This window comes from Barbus barbus, assembly GCF_936440315.1.
Source record: "Barbus barbus genome assembly, chromosome: 19".
NCBI lineage: Eukaryota > Metazoa > Chordata > Actinopteri > Cypriniformes > Cyprinidae > Barbus > Barbus barbus.
Window position 1 is genome coordinate 11,433,804 of NC_136747.1, and position 20,400 is coordinate 11,454,203.

Below are 20,400 nucleotides of genomic sequence, written 5' to 3' on the forward strand. Positions count from 1 at the left end.
TATATAAAAAAGCAAAGAGAAAGAAAATATATTCCGTATTTAAAATGGAAATGCATTAAACATTACATTAAGCCAGGGTTTCCCAAACCGAGCTTAATGTAAGAATGTAGTGGGTTTGCAAACTGATAAAAAGCTAATAATTAATTAAATCATACAAATATAACAAAGATAATTTAAACAATTGAACTCTAAAAATAGAGATATTTTATTTGTTTACTTGCATGTCAATGTGACAATTAACCGACATCAGAACATTTTGAACATGTGAATGTTGTAAATTTCAAGTAAATATTTTATGTCAAAAGGGTTTGGCTGACAAAAACTTTAGGAATCCTTGCATTATATGAATAGACATTATGAAAAACGTAAACAACAATGGCATTTGTTTGATTATGCCCAAAGTCTTCCAGGTTTGAAATATTTTTGTCCAGAATCATCGATTACTGAAGGTCACTCTAGATATGATGACGACATAATGTTTCAAAGTTATACATCACCAGTGTTTAGTAACTTTTTTGATCTAATAGCTTGATCTAATAGCCCCCCCCCCCCCCCCCCCCCCAAATTCATAAGCATGGTTCACAAATTTATTTACATGACATTTCTGAATCTCTTATCTCTCAGTCTGATTACAGTAGGGGCATATGATGGCATGATCATTAGAGATATTATTATGAGAGAGAGAGAGAGAGAGAGAAAGAGATTATATGCAGGAAAAATATGGCATAAGCAGACAGATGGACACATGCGCTGCGAGCATCTCCCTCAGCGTATGACCTACACCTTCGTTAACAAGCTTTCCGACACATCGGCTGTAGCGTATAGCTATTACACCATCCTTCCTCCACTCTAACGAGTGATACATGAAGAAATTCCTGGCATCCCTGCCAGCGTACTGTAGGCAGATCGCTTGATCATAATAAACAATAGCAACTAGGACCTGCTCTGAACGTGTAAGCCTGATAATCACTGGAGACGGGATGACCTCTGTGACCCGTGCGTGAGCGCATGTGTGTGTGTGTCCACACGTGCATATATGCAGTATACTGTATGTGTGTATGTGTGTGTGTTGCGTCATAAGCTGGATAGAGTTGCAGATGGTGCTGAAAGAGTATAACTGCTCATCTGTCGTTTATTGTTTCAGGAACAATAATTTAGTTTCACTGCGGCTGCAGAAGAAATGCAGTCCATTATATGCAATGATGAAGGGTTATTTTGCTCAACAAAAGACAATATTGACTAGCCTTTAATGAGATGCTTTCTTGCAGTGACTCGATGAGTAAGCTGTATATGACTTATACTACTGTAGAATACAAGCATCTCTCAAGAAGAAAAGTGAATACAAACTAGTATTTGTCTGAACAAAAATCACCACCACCATGCTTGAGTGTTTGTATTGCATGAGCATTTTAGCACATTTCTATGCAGTTTCTAAGGTATTTTGTGTGATCAGGGGTGGTGCTGTCTGATTTTGGGGGGGAAAAAATTGAAATTGTGATTTTTCTGATAAAATCGCAAATGCAATTTAAAATGCGATTTATAAAGTGCTGTTAGGGGTGCACAATTTGGTCAAAAATGTTGATTATATATCAATATGACTATAAAATAATAATAACAATAATAATAATAATGGAAACACTTTACAACAAGGTGTCATTTGTTAACATTAATGTATTACAATTTTTTTATTTTACAGTAAAATATTTATACAATTACATGTATAATAATAATAATAATCATCATTATTATTATGCAAAAAAATTATAAATATTTTACTGTAAAATAAAAAATGAGTATTTTATATATTGATATTACAATCAATATGACTATAAAATAATATGTAAATGATATTATTGAAATATGTAATATTAGTAAAGTATAACATTTGACTGTAAAATTAAAAATTACTAAAAGTATATTAAAATATACTATTTTTTATTTTGTAATACTGTAAAATAACAAAAGAAATATGGCTGTCTTAATTTCTTTATTCTACAATCATTAAACCATCAAGCTTTTATTTTGGTGGAAAATGCAGCCAGTTTCTAAGCACTTCTCATTACAAATATAATAATTTACACAAAGCCATATCGCAAATTTGGTTTTATTCTGATTAATCATGCAGTCCTAATTACTACAAGGCTGTTCGGAGTTTGCTAGGTTATTTCTTACAGGTCCAAGTTAAAAAGTTGTTGAAAGTCTATGAAAATCATACAAGTTTAGAATGACATGAAGATGACTAAATGATGACAGAATTCTCATTTATATGGAAAAAAACTGTATCTAAATATGAGCAATAGTGATGCTTGCATTAGTAAGCATTGCTAAATCATGAAGAAAAAACACTCACAGTTGTAAACACCTACAGTTATCAAGTTACTTGGCCTGAGTCAGATGACACAGAGATGGAGTGTTTGAAAAAAGTGGTACATCGAGGTCAACCCTGAGCACATCTCCTTAGAGGAACTCAGGCTTTTAGAAGAACTTATGGTCATGTGGGTCACACAGAAAGGGACCAGCAGCCTTCATCCACATTGGCACAGCATCAGAGCACAAGAGGAAAGAATAGAGACATGAGAGAAGGACACACGCACAAAAGCACACAAAAACTATTTCACATTCCACTTTAAATGAGCTAAGTGCTTCTTTGAATATACATAGCAGCATAACTTACTAATGTAACTGAGAGCTGACATATGAAATCAAGATCTTAACATATAAAACATTTGGGCCGGAGCTTTAACTGAAGCATTTCACAAACCAGGAACAGATCATGACGTTGAAAGAAAATAGACAGCCACCCATTGGACAGGAATGCTGTTTATATTGAGCTGTACACTCATGCTCACTACAGTCTAATTTATTACACTGGTACTGGCATCAAACAGTATACACTTCAGAGAAATTAAAGTACTCTAGTGAAAAATAAATATTCTAAAATGTATTTGAAATACATTTTTTTCATGCTAAGTATACTACAAATGTACTTAATAAATATAACCTGCAATTGTACTTTTGATATACTAAACTGGTATACTTAAAGTCTGCTAAATTGAAATAACTCATTTTGAGCTTAGTGTACTTTAATTGTGCAGAAATAGTCTAATAGTCCAAATAAACATATACTGAAGTATATTTGATTGTGGTAAAGTGGAACTATTGCAAGTATACTTTAGGTACAAATATCTTGCATTTAAAGACAAATATTATTCAAAGATCATACAATGCTCATCAATAGTGACATTAACACACATTTTAGGCTTAATATTAAGAAATGTACATTGTGCACAAGTAGTAACCCAAATAAAGTTTAATTATAATTTTTATATCGGTAAGTCACGAGCAATATGTCAGTAATTATGTTAATATGTTTGAAATGGTACTATATTCGATTATTAGTCGATATTTGATTTTTAAAAATTTTCGGTATTGGTCAATATTGTATATTTAATCAGTCATGCCCATTTTACAGTTTAACTCAATAAACTGTAAGCAAATCACAAAATAAATATTGATTTTTATCATAAATTATGATGTTGTGATGCATAAATTCAGTTTAGCATCTAAAATGACAGATTTTTGTTTTTTAATGTTTTATTTTAATTTAATTTATTTATTTGAATTAAATAACACCAAATTTTAATAGACAGACAGACAGATAGATGATAGATAGATAGATAGATAGATAGATAGATAGATAGATAGATAGATAGATAGATAGATAGATAGATAGATAGATAGATAGATAGATAGATAGATAGATAGATAGATAGATAGATAGATAGATAGATATCGGACAGAATTTTAATATCAGTTCATCTCTAAATGAAAGTCTTTAAGAATAAAATATTTCTCAAAACAGACATCAACTCTTTAAAGTCTCTGAAGTACCTTTTATGCTGCAAGCAAAAGCCCAGATGGAAAAGCAGTGTTTAAAGGCTGTGTCAAGCATTCAGTTTCAAAGAATTCAAGAGCATGGGATGTTCACATTCATGAAAAATTCATTCTCAGGGACTAATCAAGGTTCACCTCTTTAGAGTTGCTCGTTATAGATGTGGAATTCAATAGATAACAATAGGACCTCTTAACAGCTTGTTGACCTAAGTCATTAGTTTTATTACCTGTCACATTATTGATGCGCAGCTGGCACGAGCTTTCACGTCACAATATACACTTTATATGGAGCCTGCAAGTGCCAATCCTATCCTCTATTCATCTGCCTCATACTCAGGCCAAAACATAACTCATCTTGTTATGTCGACTCCCAAACTTTCTTGTGCAGTCTGTAAAGATAGTGAACGCACACACACAAATACTGCAACACTGCAGTGGCACTCATAAAAGTCAGCTTATCTACTTCCACTGAAACACTGTTCTGAAATACTGCACAGATGAGAAACCCCTCGACCTGAAATCTCTCTAAATGTGTATTAAAATTCAGATAAGATGTTCATCAAATGCTCTTTGACAGAAGCCACTGGAGCTGCAAGAGAACAACACCTAGAGCAGCTGGACCATGAGTTTTACTCTCAGCGCCTCAGGATCTCTTCCCAATGTAGAAATAATGTGTAAGGGAGTGGGAAACAACAAAAAGGTTTAGCATTTGTCTAATGACCCCTCAGGCAGTAGCTTAAATAGAATAAGTATTAGGTTTCGTGCCATTGTTTTCCCAAAGGGTATAAAGTGGTGATATCTTTTGCAGAGTGCCCAAAAGCAACAAATGAATGATGGCTAAATTACAGACACAGGCACTGAAAGTAACCTAAGGACTTATTTAAGCTAGAGATTTTACAAACTACAGTCAGTGTGAAAGGATAAAATACTGCAATGATAAAGACTGTTTTATTTGTGTTACTGAGCTACGTGTCTAGATGCACATGTATTAAATGTGCCTCATTTAAAAATGGACATCACTGAGAGTAATAACTTACAGTTTAAAGGCCCGTTTACAGCAATAACGATAAAGATATAGACTATAAAGATAACTATATCAGCATCCACATCAACGCACATTGTAACATTGTGTTTATTATAAGTGTGCTGCAGTTGTCATCTTGCTGTTTAAAGCAGGGTGGATTCTAATTGGCTGACCATGTTTTATTATTCATCATCTGGAAAAAAAAAAACATTGTCAAAGTGATTCCAATGATGTTGTTCCTCTGTGTCCCTAGTGTGGCCTTGTCTAGTCTTATATTGATTTTACAACTATATATTTTACAGTTATGTTAGGGAAGAGCGATATGTAAGAATCTATAGTCTGCCTCGACCCAACTTCCACTCCACAATATATTTGATCATGCTCATTTCCCAAAATGGCTTAATTATTATAGAGAATAAGTAAACAGTTGTTTGTAGACCATTTGGGATGATCACATCTTGGGCAAAAGTTGACCAATTGTAAAATAGGAGCAGGTGTGGGACACTGAGAACCACCTCAGACAAAGGAGTGTCAGAACTTAATTATCAAACAGACTACAGCTGTTACAAAAGAAGCAACTTCATTTACATGTAGGGTAGTAAACTGGAAATGTATAAAAGGTTTGAACTTATGATGTTCTGGGTTCATTCCGACTCCGTTGAACCCAAGGTACTACATGTACTTTGTCACTGCTATGCTGCAATAAACTTCTTCATCAAGATCTTCAAAGTCCTCTTCACTTTTTCATACAGATATGACTAAATCTTTTATCACAATATGAGTCATTTTATTTCACAGTACTGATATATATCAGGATATAGTTATTTTTGTTTTAAATAAGGTCTTCATGATATCAAAATTTCCAATACCATAGAAATTTCATAATTCTTGTCATCAGCGTCAATATCGCAATAACCTCTTAAGACCCTGGGGCCTCATATGAGGACATTATATTTTAGTGAATTTCTCTGAGACTATACATGCCAGAGTTTTACGTCTGGATGTCCTGTACAGAGCACTTTCAGGGCTTTTCAGAGATACCAAATTATTGGATGTTTCACCATGACCACTTCCTCTACTTGGTCTTCAAAAATGTCTGAAATTAATTTAGTGACACTCTTTTGGAAATATGATAATGTTTTGTAATCATAATTTAAATCTGTCTAATTTTTAAATTGTGTGTAATAAATTAACATCTCAGGAAAAGTGATTTCATACATGTCCTCATATGAGGACACTGGGACTAAAAGCATGTTTTTTACTAAAAACATGTTTTTTATTCTATGAAATATTATATATTATTATGAAAATCTGGTCAATTATTACTCCCATTATTACAATTCTTTTTTCATTACATGTTGCCCTGAAAACACATTAATATGCAAATTAGATTTAGTTTACAGATACATTGTATATAATGACAAAACCCCGTTTATGGCCATTTTACACACATTTTGCATAAAGAGAAATGGTATATCAAATCATTCTGTTATAACATAATTGAGAATCATCTTTATACAAAGTTTGGTAAAAAAAATAAAAATAAATCTTAAACTAAAAATGTATTAGTAATTTAAAATATCTATTGTTTTTGCCCATGCATGTTCATTCATGTCTTTTTAGTTTTTCAAAGAAATTGAGTCCCGATGTCCTCAACCGAGGACATAGCATAACTTATGAATGAAATATCAGGGGTTTTTTTGTTTTTTGTTTTTTTACATTATTCTAAACGTTCTAAACAATTTAAAGACATGAAAAAACTCGGGTCTTAAGAGGATAAGCTAATACTAGCCTAAAAAAATCTTTCTCAATGAAGACAAGTAAACAGTTATTGAATAAGTATAAGAAACAATTACAAGCAATAGGATAAAAAAATAGAGTACAACAAATAAGAAATGCTACATACATTATATAAAGTAATCAATATATAAAAGTAATCAATGTATAAAAACACTGCATATTCTTCACTGTGTAAATTAAATATATACTTATTTTTATTAAAGTTAAAAAAGTCGAGGGCAGAGAGACATTTCTTTCTTTTTTTGTTTGATTAACATGAATGAATGACAGACAGCAGGAATATTAGACTACTGTCACTTTAAGAGCTGCCTGAATTCAATATACTGGCACACGTGTTTCCTTGCTTTCACTTAAGAACTAAATTACTGTGTTTATGAGGATACTTCCAAAGACGGGCATTTTGACACATAAAAGTGTGTGTATTTCATCATTCAAGGCCTATAATGCGGCAAAAATAGAATCAATACTCACAATAGTTCAAAATCTCTACCAAATCTATACCTTGACAAATTTCTACTGGTTAATCGTGTCTACCGGTATATCGCACACCCCTAGTTCTAGTTATAGTTATCATTCATAGTTATAGTTATCATCCTTGGTGTTAAAAGTGTTAGATGTTGAATCAGTCAGAGACCCGTATCTATGAGTTCAATCAGTAAAGGATTCATTTGGACAAGATTACAGAGATAGAGTTGGGGAGAAAATGTATCCTAGTTTAGTCTCCATGTGCCTTTTATACGAACATAATGTCAACATAGAGATATGTCAGATGGATAATCTCCCAGCTGTACAAGCACAGATTAATTCAGATAACACCTTACTCTGCTCAGCCAGCTGACACAAATGCACACAGAAGGTCTGCTATTCTGTTATTGTAGATGGATTAAAAATATATGGCAGTGCTTATCAAAATATTGCAATTAGCACGATTTGGATTCACCCCAGAGTGTTGCTTCAAAACCTCTGCAAAACTACTAATGTTTAACAAATCCATTAATTTCTTCCTCAAACGTCCACCTGCTTGACGTTGCTGAGGGATCGGTTTGTGAGTTCCTACTGCCAGATTTGGTGGCGGTCTCCTGCCAACCAGTCTAGCACTGGCTGACTGTTCAGCCACAAGAAGACACAAACACATAAATCACCTCACAGGGCTGTGGAGCCGCCTGCTGCTGCCCATTCCTGAGATCTACAGTATCGCCTCAAACTGGGCCTGAAGGTCATTAAGTCACGATCAGTGTAGAGAAACAGACAGGGCTCAGTTTCAGTAGCCCCATTTTTGAGGGTTTGGGTTATGGCAATTTCCTGCACTGTGGTCTGCATATTAGATCTGGAGAACCTGAATTATGTAGGCGACGTAATTAGAATGTAACTTCTGCTTTGGATTTCCCATTTTTCCTCTGGGACGTGCAATGCAGTGGAGTGAAGCGAAGGCAGCGTATCATTCATCCCTCCGGAGTTACCTGTTGCATGAGTCCTTCTGCAGCTGTAAATCCCACTGACTGGGATTTGGGCATCAGCTCTCAGTGTACGAGGAACACAAATAGCTTTTCGCAGAGAGTCTGATCTTATTAGTGAAGGAGGTGATCAAGGTTGTGAACAATTCCGTTTTCAAAGACATCATCCTGTCAATATCGGAAGACAAGCCAAATCTCCTACAAACGATGTTAAGAATGACATAAACACACAAAAGAAGTGTGAACTGAATGTAACGTTTTCAGACACTTAATTGCATGTTAATTACAATTAAATGAAAATGTATTAAAGTTTAAATATATATGCAAATAGATGAACTTTAGAGTGCTTTAGTAGTACACTTAATAGTACTTAAGTACACATTTTGGTAACACTTAAGGTGTCCATAATACAGAGTAATTACTGAGGCTGTCAACGTTAAAGCGTTAACGCATACGACTAATCTAAAAATTTTAACGTGTTAAATTTTTTACGCAAATTAATCGTTTGATAAGGTTTGACCCCAACTTCTTAACGTCATCGCAGCGCGGAAGGTAATCATTGCCTGCGTGAGAGTGTGTGTCCGAGAGAGAGAGAGAGAGAGAGAGAGAGATGAGAGAGTACTGTCTACCACAGTGACCCTCAGCCTGTGTGTTTATATGTTAAACACTGTGGTATGAAATGTTCACACAAGTTCTTATTTGTTAAAATGTTTATTTAAGTTTATATTGTTATAATGTTTTAATTCTGTTATTTTGATATTTTCATTGTTATTATATTTCAAGCTTTGGCAATATTGTATTTTTTACAGTCATGCCAATAAAGCAATATTGGATTGAATTGAATTGAGAGAGAGAGAGAGAGAGAGAGAGAGAGAGAGAGAGATGTATACTCATATGTGATAAGGGTACAGCGAACCAGTGTTGCCAGGGTTGCGGTTTCCCCGCACAATTGGGCTATTTTGAAAATACAGTAGCGGGAAAAATTACAGAGCCGTGGTTTGCGTTTTTTTAGGCTACTTTTATAATGTACCGCAGCCGCCCAAAGTATGCACATGTGATCGCAAAAGGAAGTTATTACAAACACTCGATGGTGGTTTAAAGTGAGTTCTGAGTAAAAGTGTACTATTAATCTAATACATTTTCTTATGTAGCATGATGCTAATGTTAGCTCTAATGCACCTGCAGAAAAGGTCCAATTCTTCTTCATAATGCATTTTATCATAATACTTCATGTAAGGTCGCAAGAAAATGTTTTGTTGTATTTATTTAGAAATACTTTTGATAATAGTTGGATAAATGTGTACTGGGATTGAAGCGATGTGGCTTGGTAAACGTTTTATTGCCAGTATAAAGGCTGATAATGGCTGAATTAAAACAAAAGAATAATAAGGATTATGTCTCATACCTGGCGGAGATGTGAAAGATTCTGTTTCATTAAACTAGTTTGTCATGCATTCCTTTATTTCAACACATTTACAGGTAAATCATAGTATTTTAAATTTGCGATTAATCGTGATTAATCACAGTCCAGAACTGTGATTAACGCGATTGGCAGCATTAGTAATTAGCTAGTTAAATACTTAGTAGTAGCCGTTGTACTTACATTAACTAAAATGTACTTACCATGTAACTAAGTTATGGAACAGCCTGTACTTACAGTCTGTAATTATGTAGATGTAATGGGCAGCTACTGTTAGACATATGTAACAGACCGAGTCTGTTACACAGCTACTTATGTCACCAAAAGATTGTTACATATGTGTTGCAAACTTTATAAAATGTAATTATAAATGTAAGTACACAGACATAAGCAACTTAAAATAAAGTGTATCAAGATTGTACTTAAGTGTACTTCATGTGTATCTATAGGCTAATGTACACCTTATCCAGCTGCACCTTAGTTTGATTTAACCCACCAGTACACAGTTTAAATACATGTAATACCTTTCTAATTACATTAAAATTACAGAATATTACACAGGCATAAGCTACTTAAAATAAAGTCTATCAAGATTGTATTTAAGTGTACTAGTAGCTGTGTAACAGACTCGCCCTGTTACATATGTATAACAGTAGCTGCCCATTACATCTACATAATTACAAACTGTAATTACAAGATGTTCCATAACTTAGTTACATGGCAAGTACATTTTGTTTCTTATAAGTATAACGGCTACTACTAAGTACTTAATTAGATAATTACTCTGTATTATGACACCTTAAAATAAAGTGTTAACCATAATTTAATGTAAATTTATAAATACTTCTGTTGTCTTTGAAACATTGTTAAAGTGTGCAGCCAAATGGACTTTTGCAATGACAAAATTGCAATTTAGTACATATAGAACATATTGACTTTAAATGTAATATCGAATGACACACTGAAGATAAAATTATAATCAATTTCTTTACACGTTTTAGAGTTTTAGAGAGGAAATTGGATGTAGTTTAGCAGGCATTACACAAAAATATTTATAAATATATTGAGCAATCATCATTAAGTACTTGAGAGTGATGTCATAAAAAATATTAAAAGCCACTGCAGTAGTGCTGACCACCTTTAAGGGATAGTTCACCCAAGAATGAAAATTCTGTCATTAATTGCTCACCCTCATGTCGCTCCAAACCCGTAAGACCTTCGTTCATCTTCTGAATACAAATTAAGATATTTTGGATGAAATTCAAAAACGGGCATTGCTTCATAAAATTATGATTAAATCACTGGTGCTACATGGACTATTTTAACGATGTCCTTACTACCTTTCTGGGCCTTGAACATGATAGTTGCATTGCTGTCTATGCAGGGCCAGAAAGCCCTCAGATTTCATCCAAAAATATCTTAATTTGTGTTTTGAAGATGAACGAAGGTCTTACAGGTTTGAAACAATATGAGTGTAAGTAAGTAATTTTCTAAATTAATTAGAATTTTCACAGGATTTTCATTTTTGGGTGAACTATCCTTTTTATTAAAAAAAGGAATAACTAATAAGTTTGTCTCAAAATATAATTCAAAAAGCCACATATACTACCACCCATAAGTTTGGAATAATTACAATTTGAATGATTTGAAGAGTGTCTTATGGTCACCAAGGCTGCAATTATTTGATCAAAAATACAGTTTATTAGAGTCAGGGTTTATTAGAGATATTATTACAGTTTCAAAGAATTATTTTTCATCTCATTCTTGCACTGCTTTAATAAGGCTAGAAGTTGGTGAGGTTTCCTTAAGGCAAAAAGAACAGGTTATCAATGGTATAAAAACACCATGACTGATTGGAACATCTCTGCACTCTAAAGCTAAGCCTGCAGTCACTTGTCTGCACTTGTGAAATCTGCCAACCTGGTTTCTGGTGGTCTTCATGCACTTAACAACTGCTAGACATACAAATCACATCTGTTCTTCCGACAGACGCTTGTTCCAATTGCCACATTGAGCCAGACTACGGACATGTTCCCTAAGCCTCCATTACCAACATTTCAGAATCCACTAATGAGGAATGAGAAAGCAGACAGTGGAGAGAGCATTAGCAGAAGAGCACCAGCTGTAGTCTCTGTGGCTACAGCTAAATCACATCAGGGATTTTATGCCATATTTTCAATTCAAATTTATTTAAACTATATTTAACCAATCTGACAATACAAATCATTCCAAAGCATATGCACATAGAATAGTGCTTTGAATTCCCCAGCAGAGAAGCCACGGCATCGACAGCAGCAAGGAAAAACTCCCTAAGATATTTAATAAGACTAAAAGCCTAAGAAACCTTGGGAGGAACCAAGACTCAGCTGAGGAGTCCACATCCTCAGGCCGGCACGTTTAAATGTACACAAACCACCTAAAGGCGATCTTTATAGAGCTTTATTTAGCTTTGTTTTGAGGATGTTCCTTTTGGATAGAATTCATAAAGGCCCTTAGTCCAGTGTCATACTGCGTTAACTTCAACTCGAGATGATGAAACAGTGTAAACAATGCTAGCTTGTACGTTTTTTTTTTCTTGCCTTTGTCTTACTTTCATTACTTAATAAAACCTACACAAAAGAAAAAGCTGTGGTCATGATGAATAAAAATATAATGTGAAGAATATGTTTGTAGAAATTAGTGATATACCAATTCATCATTCAGACCAGTTGATCAGACAATATTTGTGCATTTTAACATATTTTTTTATGTTAAATCCAAAAATATTGCATTCACCCGGGAAACTTTCCGTTCGCTCGCAAAACTACAGCATTCCCCTGAGGATCTTTGTATTTGCTTGCAAAAAGCACTGAAATATAGTTTTCCTTCTCATATTATTTCCAAAGATTTTGTGATCAAACACAAAGTTTCTCAGGAGGAAGCAATGAAATATATATATTTTTTCCTACCGATCTCATTTTTTAACATCACTATTTCCTTTTAGGAGCTTCATACAAATCTACAAACAGCCTTGTCAACAGATAATAAACATAAACAAATACATTTTTAGGGGTAAATTATTGTGTTAAATTTCTCTTGTTTCATCATTCGCTATCATTTAACTGTTTTATTTATTATTTATATTATATAAGGGCCAGGCTGATTTGAGATTATTGGCCCAAGGATGATCAATTGACAGCTTTTATAGTATAGTGTATTGGCATTTTCAAATATTTATTTTATAGTGATTTATAATTAGAAATGTGGGTCACACTTTATTTTAAGGTGTAATTCTCGCTATTAACAAACCATTAACTAAGACTTTTGCCTCAGTAGACTACTAATTTGCTGTTTATTAATAGTTAGTAAGGTAGTTGTTAAATTTAGTTATTGGGTAGGATTAGGGATGTAGAATATGGTCATGCAGAATATGTGCTGTTTAAGTACTAAGAAACAGCCAGTATGTTGATAATAGGCATGCTAAGCAACAGTTAATAGTGAGAATTGGTCCCTGTTCTAAAGTGTTACCAAAATGTGTAATATTACATTTAAATGCTATCATTTAACCACATTACTTACATATATGAGACATACTGGTGTTGGACAAAAATGCAGGTAACCACTAATATCCAACAATCAAACATTAAATAACCTATATTAGTAGATTACAAGCAAAAAACGTAAAGCCTCTTCAGGAGATATCTGGTCCCAATTTATTCTGTGATATTTTTTTTTTTTGTCACACCAGAATGTACAACGGATTTTGTGGAAGTTTCCATTAATGGAAGCAGAATGTAGCGCAGCACATTCCCATTTTTAACACTACACACTGAAATGTGCCAGACTCAGAGGACATCCTCCATCCCACATCGTAATTATTCTCACCACACTTTAATTGCCCAGAGCATCATAGTATTCAGGTCAAGGAGAACTGATCTCTCACTTCGCAGGTCTCCGATGAGGAACAAAATAGGCTTCAAAGTGGCAAGTCACGGCCAGATCTTCAAAATGCCAGATCTTCATCTTATGGATGTCCAGACATCAGCCTGACATGCCAACCTCAGCACATCCTATGACAGGACAGCAAGTAAATCTTTCCTGTCACACCTGAGATTTGGACTCATGGTTAAGAGATGATATACTAAGGATTCATTTTCATAAAGTGTGACAGCAATAAATTCAATTTCAATAACAATTATACAGAGTTGTTCACAATAAGGCTATACGGTCAAATTGGTAAAAACAAATCTATATGCTTCAAACCACTGCAGTGATAGTCCCAAATAAGGTCAAACTGTTCCACCTATTGTTTAGTGGGAGGGCTTGGAAACTGTGTTAAGGGTTGGGAGACAGTGAAACAGAAAAGTCTCAAAAAGTATGTTATTTGAGGCATTATGGAGCCCACTATCCCATTTCCTGTCGTGATGAGGCCAAGACTAAAAATACACATTCCCTTTCGTCAGAACGCAAATTGCCCCCTCAGCACGAATTTCTCCTTCAACCGCTATCATGTAGCACAGCACACAGTCTCAGAGCAGGAAGCGAACCCCCACGATCCCCATGCCTGGGATCAAATGTGCCACACGGTTGGCTTACTTTGATCCTGTAATGGGTTATGTCTGTGTAAACTGTGTTGACCTCACTAGTCTACAAGAACACATTCTTGGCATGACTCAACAGCAGCGTATCAGACCAAGGGTGTGTGAAAACGAATTGCGTGCATTGACCTTAAACATTTGCTCTCATTCTGTTTATTAGTATCCATAGATCCTTTGGGAATACTGACAATATGTGTTCATTATATAATGAGAGTGGGGGGTGAAAAGATTTCAAAGTTATAAGAGTCCTTGTGATTTTCTTCAGAGTCATTTTTATCAGCATTTCAGTTCTAATTTTGTTTAGCTTCACTGGCTTTCATTCATCTTCCTAAACTAACTAACAGTGGTCTTGAACTTTATACTGACACCTAGTGGCATGGATGACAAACCACACAACAATAAAAGGTTTTGCGTTATGTATGGCATTGTAGAAATTACCATTTTACCAGGGTATTAAAATTCAATCAGCAAGCAAAAGTGTTCAGTAATGGGGAGGTTGTCAAGAGTGAGTAGTATTTAGTCGGTCATGTGATCACAACATGGCGGTGTACATGAGGAGGCACCTTCTCTATGTAGAAAAAAATATGCATATTTTTTAAAATGCTGAAAATAAAATTCTATAAAATTAAAAGTTAAAAGAAATAAAAATAAAAATATAATTTCTGTATGTGAAAATCTTAAAGGGTAAATAATCTCAGAACTCTTTTAGCGACAGTTTTTCTCAAGTCAAATGATCAATTTTGCAGCTTGAATCCACTACACTGCTTTCTTTTTCTCATTTTCTTCTTTGAACTTCTATGTTGGTCTCTAAATTTCTCAAACGAGGAAACCACTACGCATCCCAAAACACCAAGTATGACTCTCATCAAGTTCAAGAGTTCCTCCTAACTCCCCAGTGTCAATGATAGATCGTCCAAGACATGACAGCAAAAGGAACTGACTCACCAAGGCCCAGTTCATGCTGAAAACAAGCCAGTCCATCTGAACAGTGGGAAGATCCTCTGAAAGAGCTAATACTACGTCAGACTGGACGTACAGAAGCACTGCTGTTCAGCACGACCTCACAGAAAAGGAGACAGATGTACTTGAGACAACTTCACATTTCGGTCCCCTTAATATCAGAGTTCTGTAGTTTGCCGTACTTAAGCAGGGCACTAGTACTTTTTTAGCACTAGCCACAGACTTAATGTGCTCTTAAGTTTCTATGCAGCCAGTGAGCTTAAAAACAGCATGACATTGATTGCATTTGCTCACAGACAGAGGCTCACCAAGAAACACTTGAGCACACAAAAACACACATCCTACCACACACACTCTCCCTGCAGAACAACATAGCATTTCTGAGAGAGCTCCTTAGAATCAACCACAGCACTGCTGCTGGGAGTAATTGGCCTTCCTTTCAGCAGCCTAATGGAAAGCGCGGGGCAAGGTTGGATTTGGGTATACTATGGAAAAAGGAAGCAAGAAGTTCTCAGTGGGGGGCAAAAGCCACATCCTCCCTTGAAAAGGTTCTCAAACTCACAATCACACCCCACAGCGAAGCCACATCGGGATGAGTGGAACGCAGCGGTCAGGTGAAAGGAGCACGCAGGGCTTGGTTACTCACAGTGTTCAAATGAGCAGTATAACGCTGAGTCACACTAAAGCAAAAAAGTGAAATCTGAAATTCTCAAAATTTTAAATGCCTCTACAAATTTCTGTAGGCCTTTTTGATTGCAGTCTCCCTGCTGCATTGAAAGTAATGGCACCTCTGATCTGATTTCCATATCTTCATTACAATGGGTACTGTAATTTATTCTAACAACTAGCAAGAACGTCATCTTTATCTCAGATTAACTGCCATGACTAATATTATCACTAATGTCCATTAACTCACAGGCCAGTAATGTGGTGTTTTATGGACCTGTGTTTCCGATAACGTATGTCATAAAGTTACATTTTATGTGCAGCAAACCACAGCTTCTATGTAGTGAGTGCATATGCCGTCACTTATTGTTGAAAACGAACAAAGTGGATGAGATCCACCTTTCATTCATCCTTTGACCAAAACCAAAGAGGATCATGTGCTTCAAGCCACTAAAGAAAACAGCAGAGTAAGAACTAATGAGACCAAGAGATTTCTAAGAGAAATCCAAGGAAATGCCCCGATGGGAGATTCTAGCCTCAGAGTGGCAATGCTTCACGTGTCTCAAGCACTGATCACATACTTTAAATGGTGCTGTTAATGGCATGCGGAATCTACAGAGCCCTTGAGTCACTGGCATCTTCTGTTTTCTCAGTCTACACTTAGATGCAAAGTAACTATCAAAGGAAAGCACTTTCTTCAAAGAAATGGTTCATCAAAAAAATCGAGATTATGTCATTATTCACTCACTGTTCCAAACCCATATGATTTTACTTTTTCACTGAACATAAAAATAGAGATTTTTTGAAAAATGATTATGCTGCTCTTCCCATAACACTGGTAAAATTTAATCTGTTCATCATTCAAAGCTTTGACTTGGAATATAGTGCAAGAGTTATATGGACTAATTTTATAATACATTTATGTTGTTCTCTGTCTTTTTGTCTTCACAGTAGTGTTTAATCAATATAAACATTCATTTTATTGGAAAAAAAGCTGTGCAACAATTCTATTTTGGTTACTTATAAAATACATAACAGCACAATGCACGCAAAATCTAAGATTGTGTTCAGTGTCATTTTAAATGAATTCTGACAGCTCAAACCCCAACCAAATCTATCATATGAGTTAATCATTAATCTTACACACTTCTCAGCACATCTTACGTAAAAAGAAATCCCTGGCCTGATGTCATAACCCTTCCATCGATCAATGTGCGACTTTGAATAAAGTATGTCCTGAAGGGATTCAGTGGGACCAGCAGCCTGATTACAAACAGACTTTGAGCCCGCCATTCCCACTCTTATCTTCTTACATAACCGTAGCCTTCACAAATATCAATGGCATGGAGAATACCCATTCATATGCAAGTGTGTGTCACTCAAATTTATAAGTATTGGTTTTTTTTGTTGTTGTTGTTGTTGTTGTTTGAAAGGAAAATTTGGGACCCCTAGGACCTGTGGGCCCCTAAAACCATACAAAAAATATGCACATATAAAAGTCAATAAAATGTCATTTGATATATATATATATATATATATATATATATATATAAATATATGCATATATGTGTGTATATACACACACACACACACACATAAATTGGACCAGAACTATCCAATGACATTTCATTTATTTTTATGTATATATTAAAATGTTTATTTTTTTTAACTGTGAAGCAAGAAGAAATTTACTGTCTGTTGGTAATAAGGTGTTTCGTAAATATCATACAGTAGCCAATGGTACATTAGCTATCACAGTAGCCTATAATATATAGCCTACTGTATGGTTCTTTATATAGGCCTATCTTTAATCGATTAAATCATTAGCTGGTTATTTTAAAAGCATCGTAAAATTGCGTCATAAAATAAGCTATACAGTACACTGACTGTAAATATCATATGCCACTTTTTTCGAGATTATTGTTGATTAAAATACTGCTTTTGGAGTCTACTGCGGCGTAATGCACGTTGCCGAACAGTACTCTACTCTTCATAATAATTCCATTTACATAGTAGATAATTGCTTCAGGTTCAGAATATTTTTGCTTTGACCACTTTTCGAGCTATTGACTGATCCCAGCAGCCGAGGGTTGCCTGCGTAGGATCCATGTCCCGCTTCCTCGAGCTCTTCAGAAGCGCAGTTTGAACAATAGCATCGCCTGACTGTCCAAACAAAATAACTGGAAGCGCGCACATCCGTCGAGCGCGACCCCTGACCCATCTAAACATTCCTTACATCCGTCATAATCACAAAACTATCAATTTATTCATAAAGTGCTGTTCACACGACATGGAGGCTGCGCAATGACCCCAATCCCATGTTGTGAACTATCCATCAATGGAGCAGAAATAATAGGCTACGTTATTTTACATTCGCGTTATTTGTGTCTTTCTTTTTAATTATATTTGTTTTGTCGCTCTTTTGCAACTGCAGTCTTTACTTTCAATCGTTCTCCATATCCCAAACAGCTCGTTATTTTACGCGTGCTTATGATGGGATGCTATTTGACAATACAGTCTCACTGCAAGAGGAGAGCCAACGTTCCGTCATTAAGAATTAAAAAATATGAATATTTTACAGTAAGTAAGCAAGGCGCGTTGATTGGCCATCATATCGAGCTTACCGTATCCAAGAAAGGCGAAGTTTCCCTCGATGTGTTGATATGTTGTGGAAGGAGAGCAGACTCTTACGGTCCAGTGATACTGTCTACTGCTGCCGCGCGCTGCACACCATGTTACCGGAGGAACACGAGCCGCGGCGCTGCTCTGCTGGAGGAGGAGGCTGTGCGTCTACGGAACTGCACCGGACCAGCGGATTTAAAGCAGGGGAGGGTGTTGGTAGGATTACGTGGTGCCGCTTTAATAAGATGTCACTACGCCGAATGGGACCGCTGCTACTGTGTCAAGGTCCATAAGGCTTCTTTTAGAGGTACAGCAACACCAAAAAAAAAAAAAAAAGAAGCTCATGTAGGCTAGGAGTCACGAATGAAAGCCGACTGGAAATATTGGAGTGGCTGCAATTAAACCTTGGTTTAACCGTATTGATGTTGGAGTCCAGCAAGGAGTATATAGTTGCCTACATTATGTGAGATGCATACAGACAGACAGACCTATAATCTACAATAGATAGATAGATAGACAGATGCTAAATTCCAAGTATACATACTAACATTTTACCTACAAAAATGTTTATGGGGCCCTTACAAATACATGAAACAAACAAGGAGCACTGTTTCATTCCAGAAGGATGGTTGTGGCATAGTGGGTTGAGTCCTGTTTTACTTTTAAGAGGGACGTCTCTGTTTGATTTAGGCTATTTGTGATCTCACTGCATGTGGCCCCTGAGAGCCCGGGGCCCCGGAGGGTGTGCCTCACATGCCCAATCTGTAATCCTGCCCTGGCTATGAGGAGGTATCACTACTGGGAGAAGAATAGCATATGGACTAGCATATAAGATAATGTGAATCTGTGGCTCTAATAGTCTCATTATCCACTACAGTATGTAGAAAACACATTTTCCTTTTACTAAACAAATGGGTACAAAATACAATAAAGCGATGTGGATCCAAACCATGAGATCTCTCTGGTGTGAGACTAAGTAGCTTTAAAAGCTCTTAATGCATGATCTTAAAGGCTACCAGGCGGGCAGAGCTTTGACAGAGATCCGGCTAATTAACAACTTACCAGCAGGATCTGCCCAAGATGCATGATGACCCACCAGGAAGGCAAACATCGAGACAAAAATCATGTATTTCTTCCTGACAAAATGACTTGAAGCTACTTGCAGAATTTTGCAAAAAAAAAGAATAGTTTTAGAATGTCAATATATATTATACAAAACCTCTCATTAATAGACAAAAACTGAATATGCAGATTCAGACTCATTTAAATTGAGGCGGCCAAGAATTAAAATAGAGTAAAATGTAAAGAAATTTATATAACTGCTGTTTTTAATGCATTTTGTACTTCATTCCAAAATGACCCATAAATGTATACACGCTCAGAGAAAAGAAGCAAAACTTTCACTGGGGCTAATACAGTTTAGGTACAAATATGTAATTTTAAAGAACTAATATATACATTTAAAGTATGAATATGTATCATTTAGGGGTAAATAACATACAAAGATGTACCTTTTTACCTTTTGCACCTTTGGGTACCAGTACCAGCTTCGTACCTATTTGATCATGTATAATTAATTATTTCATAATAGTTTTCCACTGTAATCAACTATCTATCTATCTATCTATCTATCTATCTATCTATCTATCTATCTATCTATCTATCTATCTATCTATCTATCTATCTATATATATATATATATATATATATATATATATGCACACACACACACACACATACATGCAGTACATAAAATGGATCACAATTGAAAACATTTTGTTTCCCAGGATGTCTTCAAAAGATCCCAAATATCCTCTTCCTGTTAATTTAATTCTAAATGTGTGGTCAAATCTATTCAAATTCACACTCATGAATAAATTCTGAAATTTGTCCAGCTTTGTTAGAGAATATTTCTTCAAATAGATTTTAATCTTTGAATCCAGTTTTACATTCCATTTCTAACTAATTAAAATATCACTGTTC

At 35.3% G+C, this 20,400-nt stretch overlaps 1 protein-coding gene across 2 annotated transcripts in view; it reads right to left on the reverse strand.

Annotated features, from left to right (window-relative positions):
- The window catches only part of LOC306885584 (hippocalcin-like protein 1), a 36,157-nt gene extending 17,113 nt beyond the window's left edge, over positions 1 to 19,044 (reverse strand). The window contains exon 1 of one of the 2 annotated variants that reach the window (XM_079442223.1): positions 18,420 to 19,044. The gene's annotated coding sequence lies outside the window, so the exon portion shown is untranslated. The remainder of the gene's footprint in view (positions 1 to 18,419) is intronic. The other variant, XM_079442224.1, reaches the window with a different exon arrangement.
- Between the last annotated feature and the right edge of the window lie 1,356 nt (positions 19,045 to 20,400).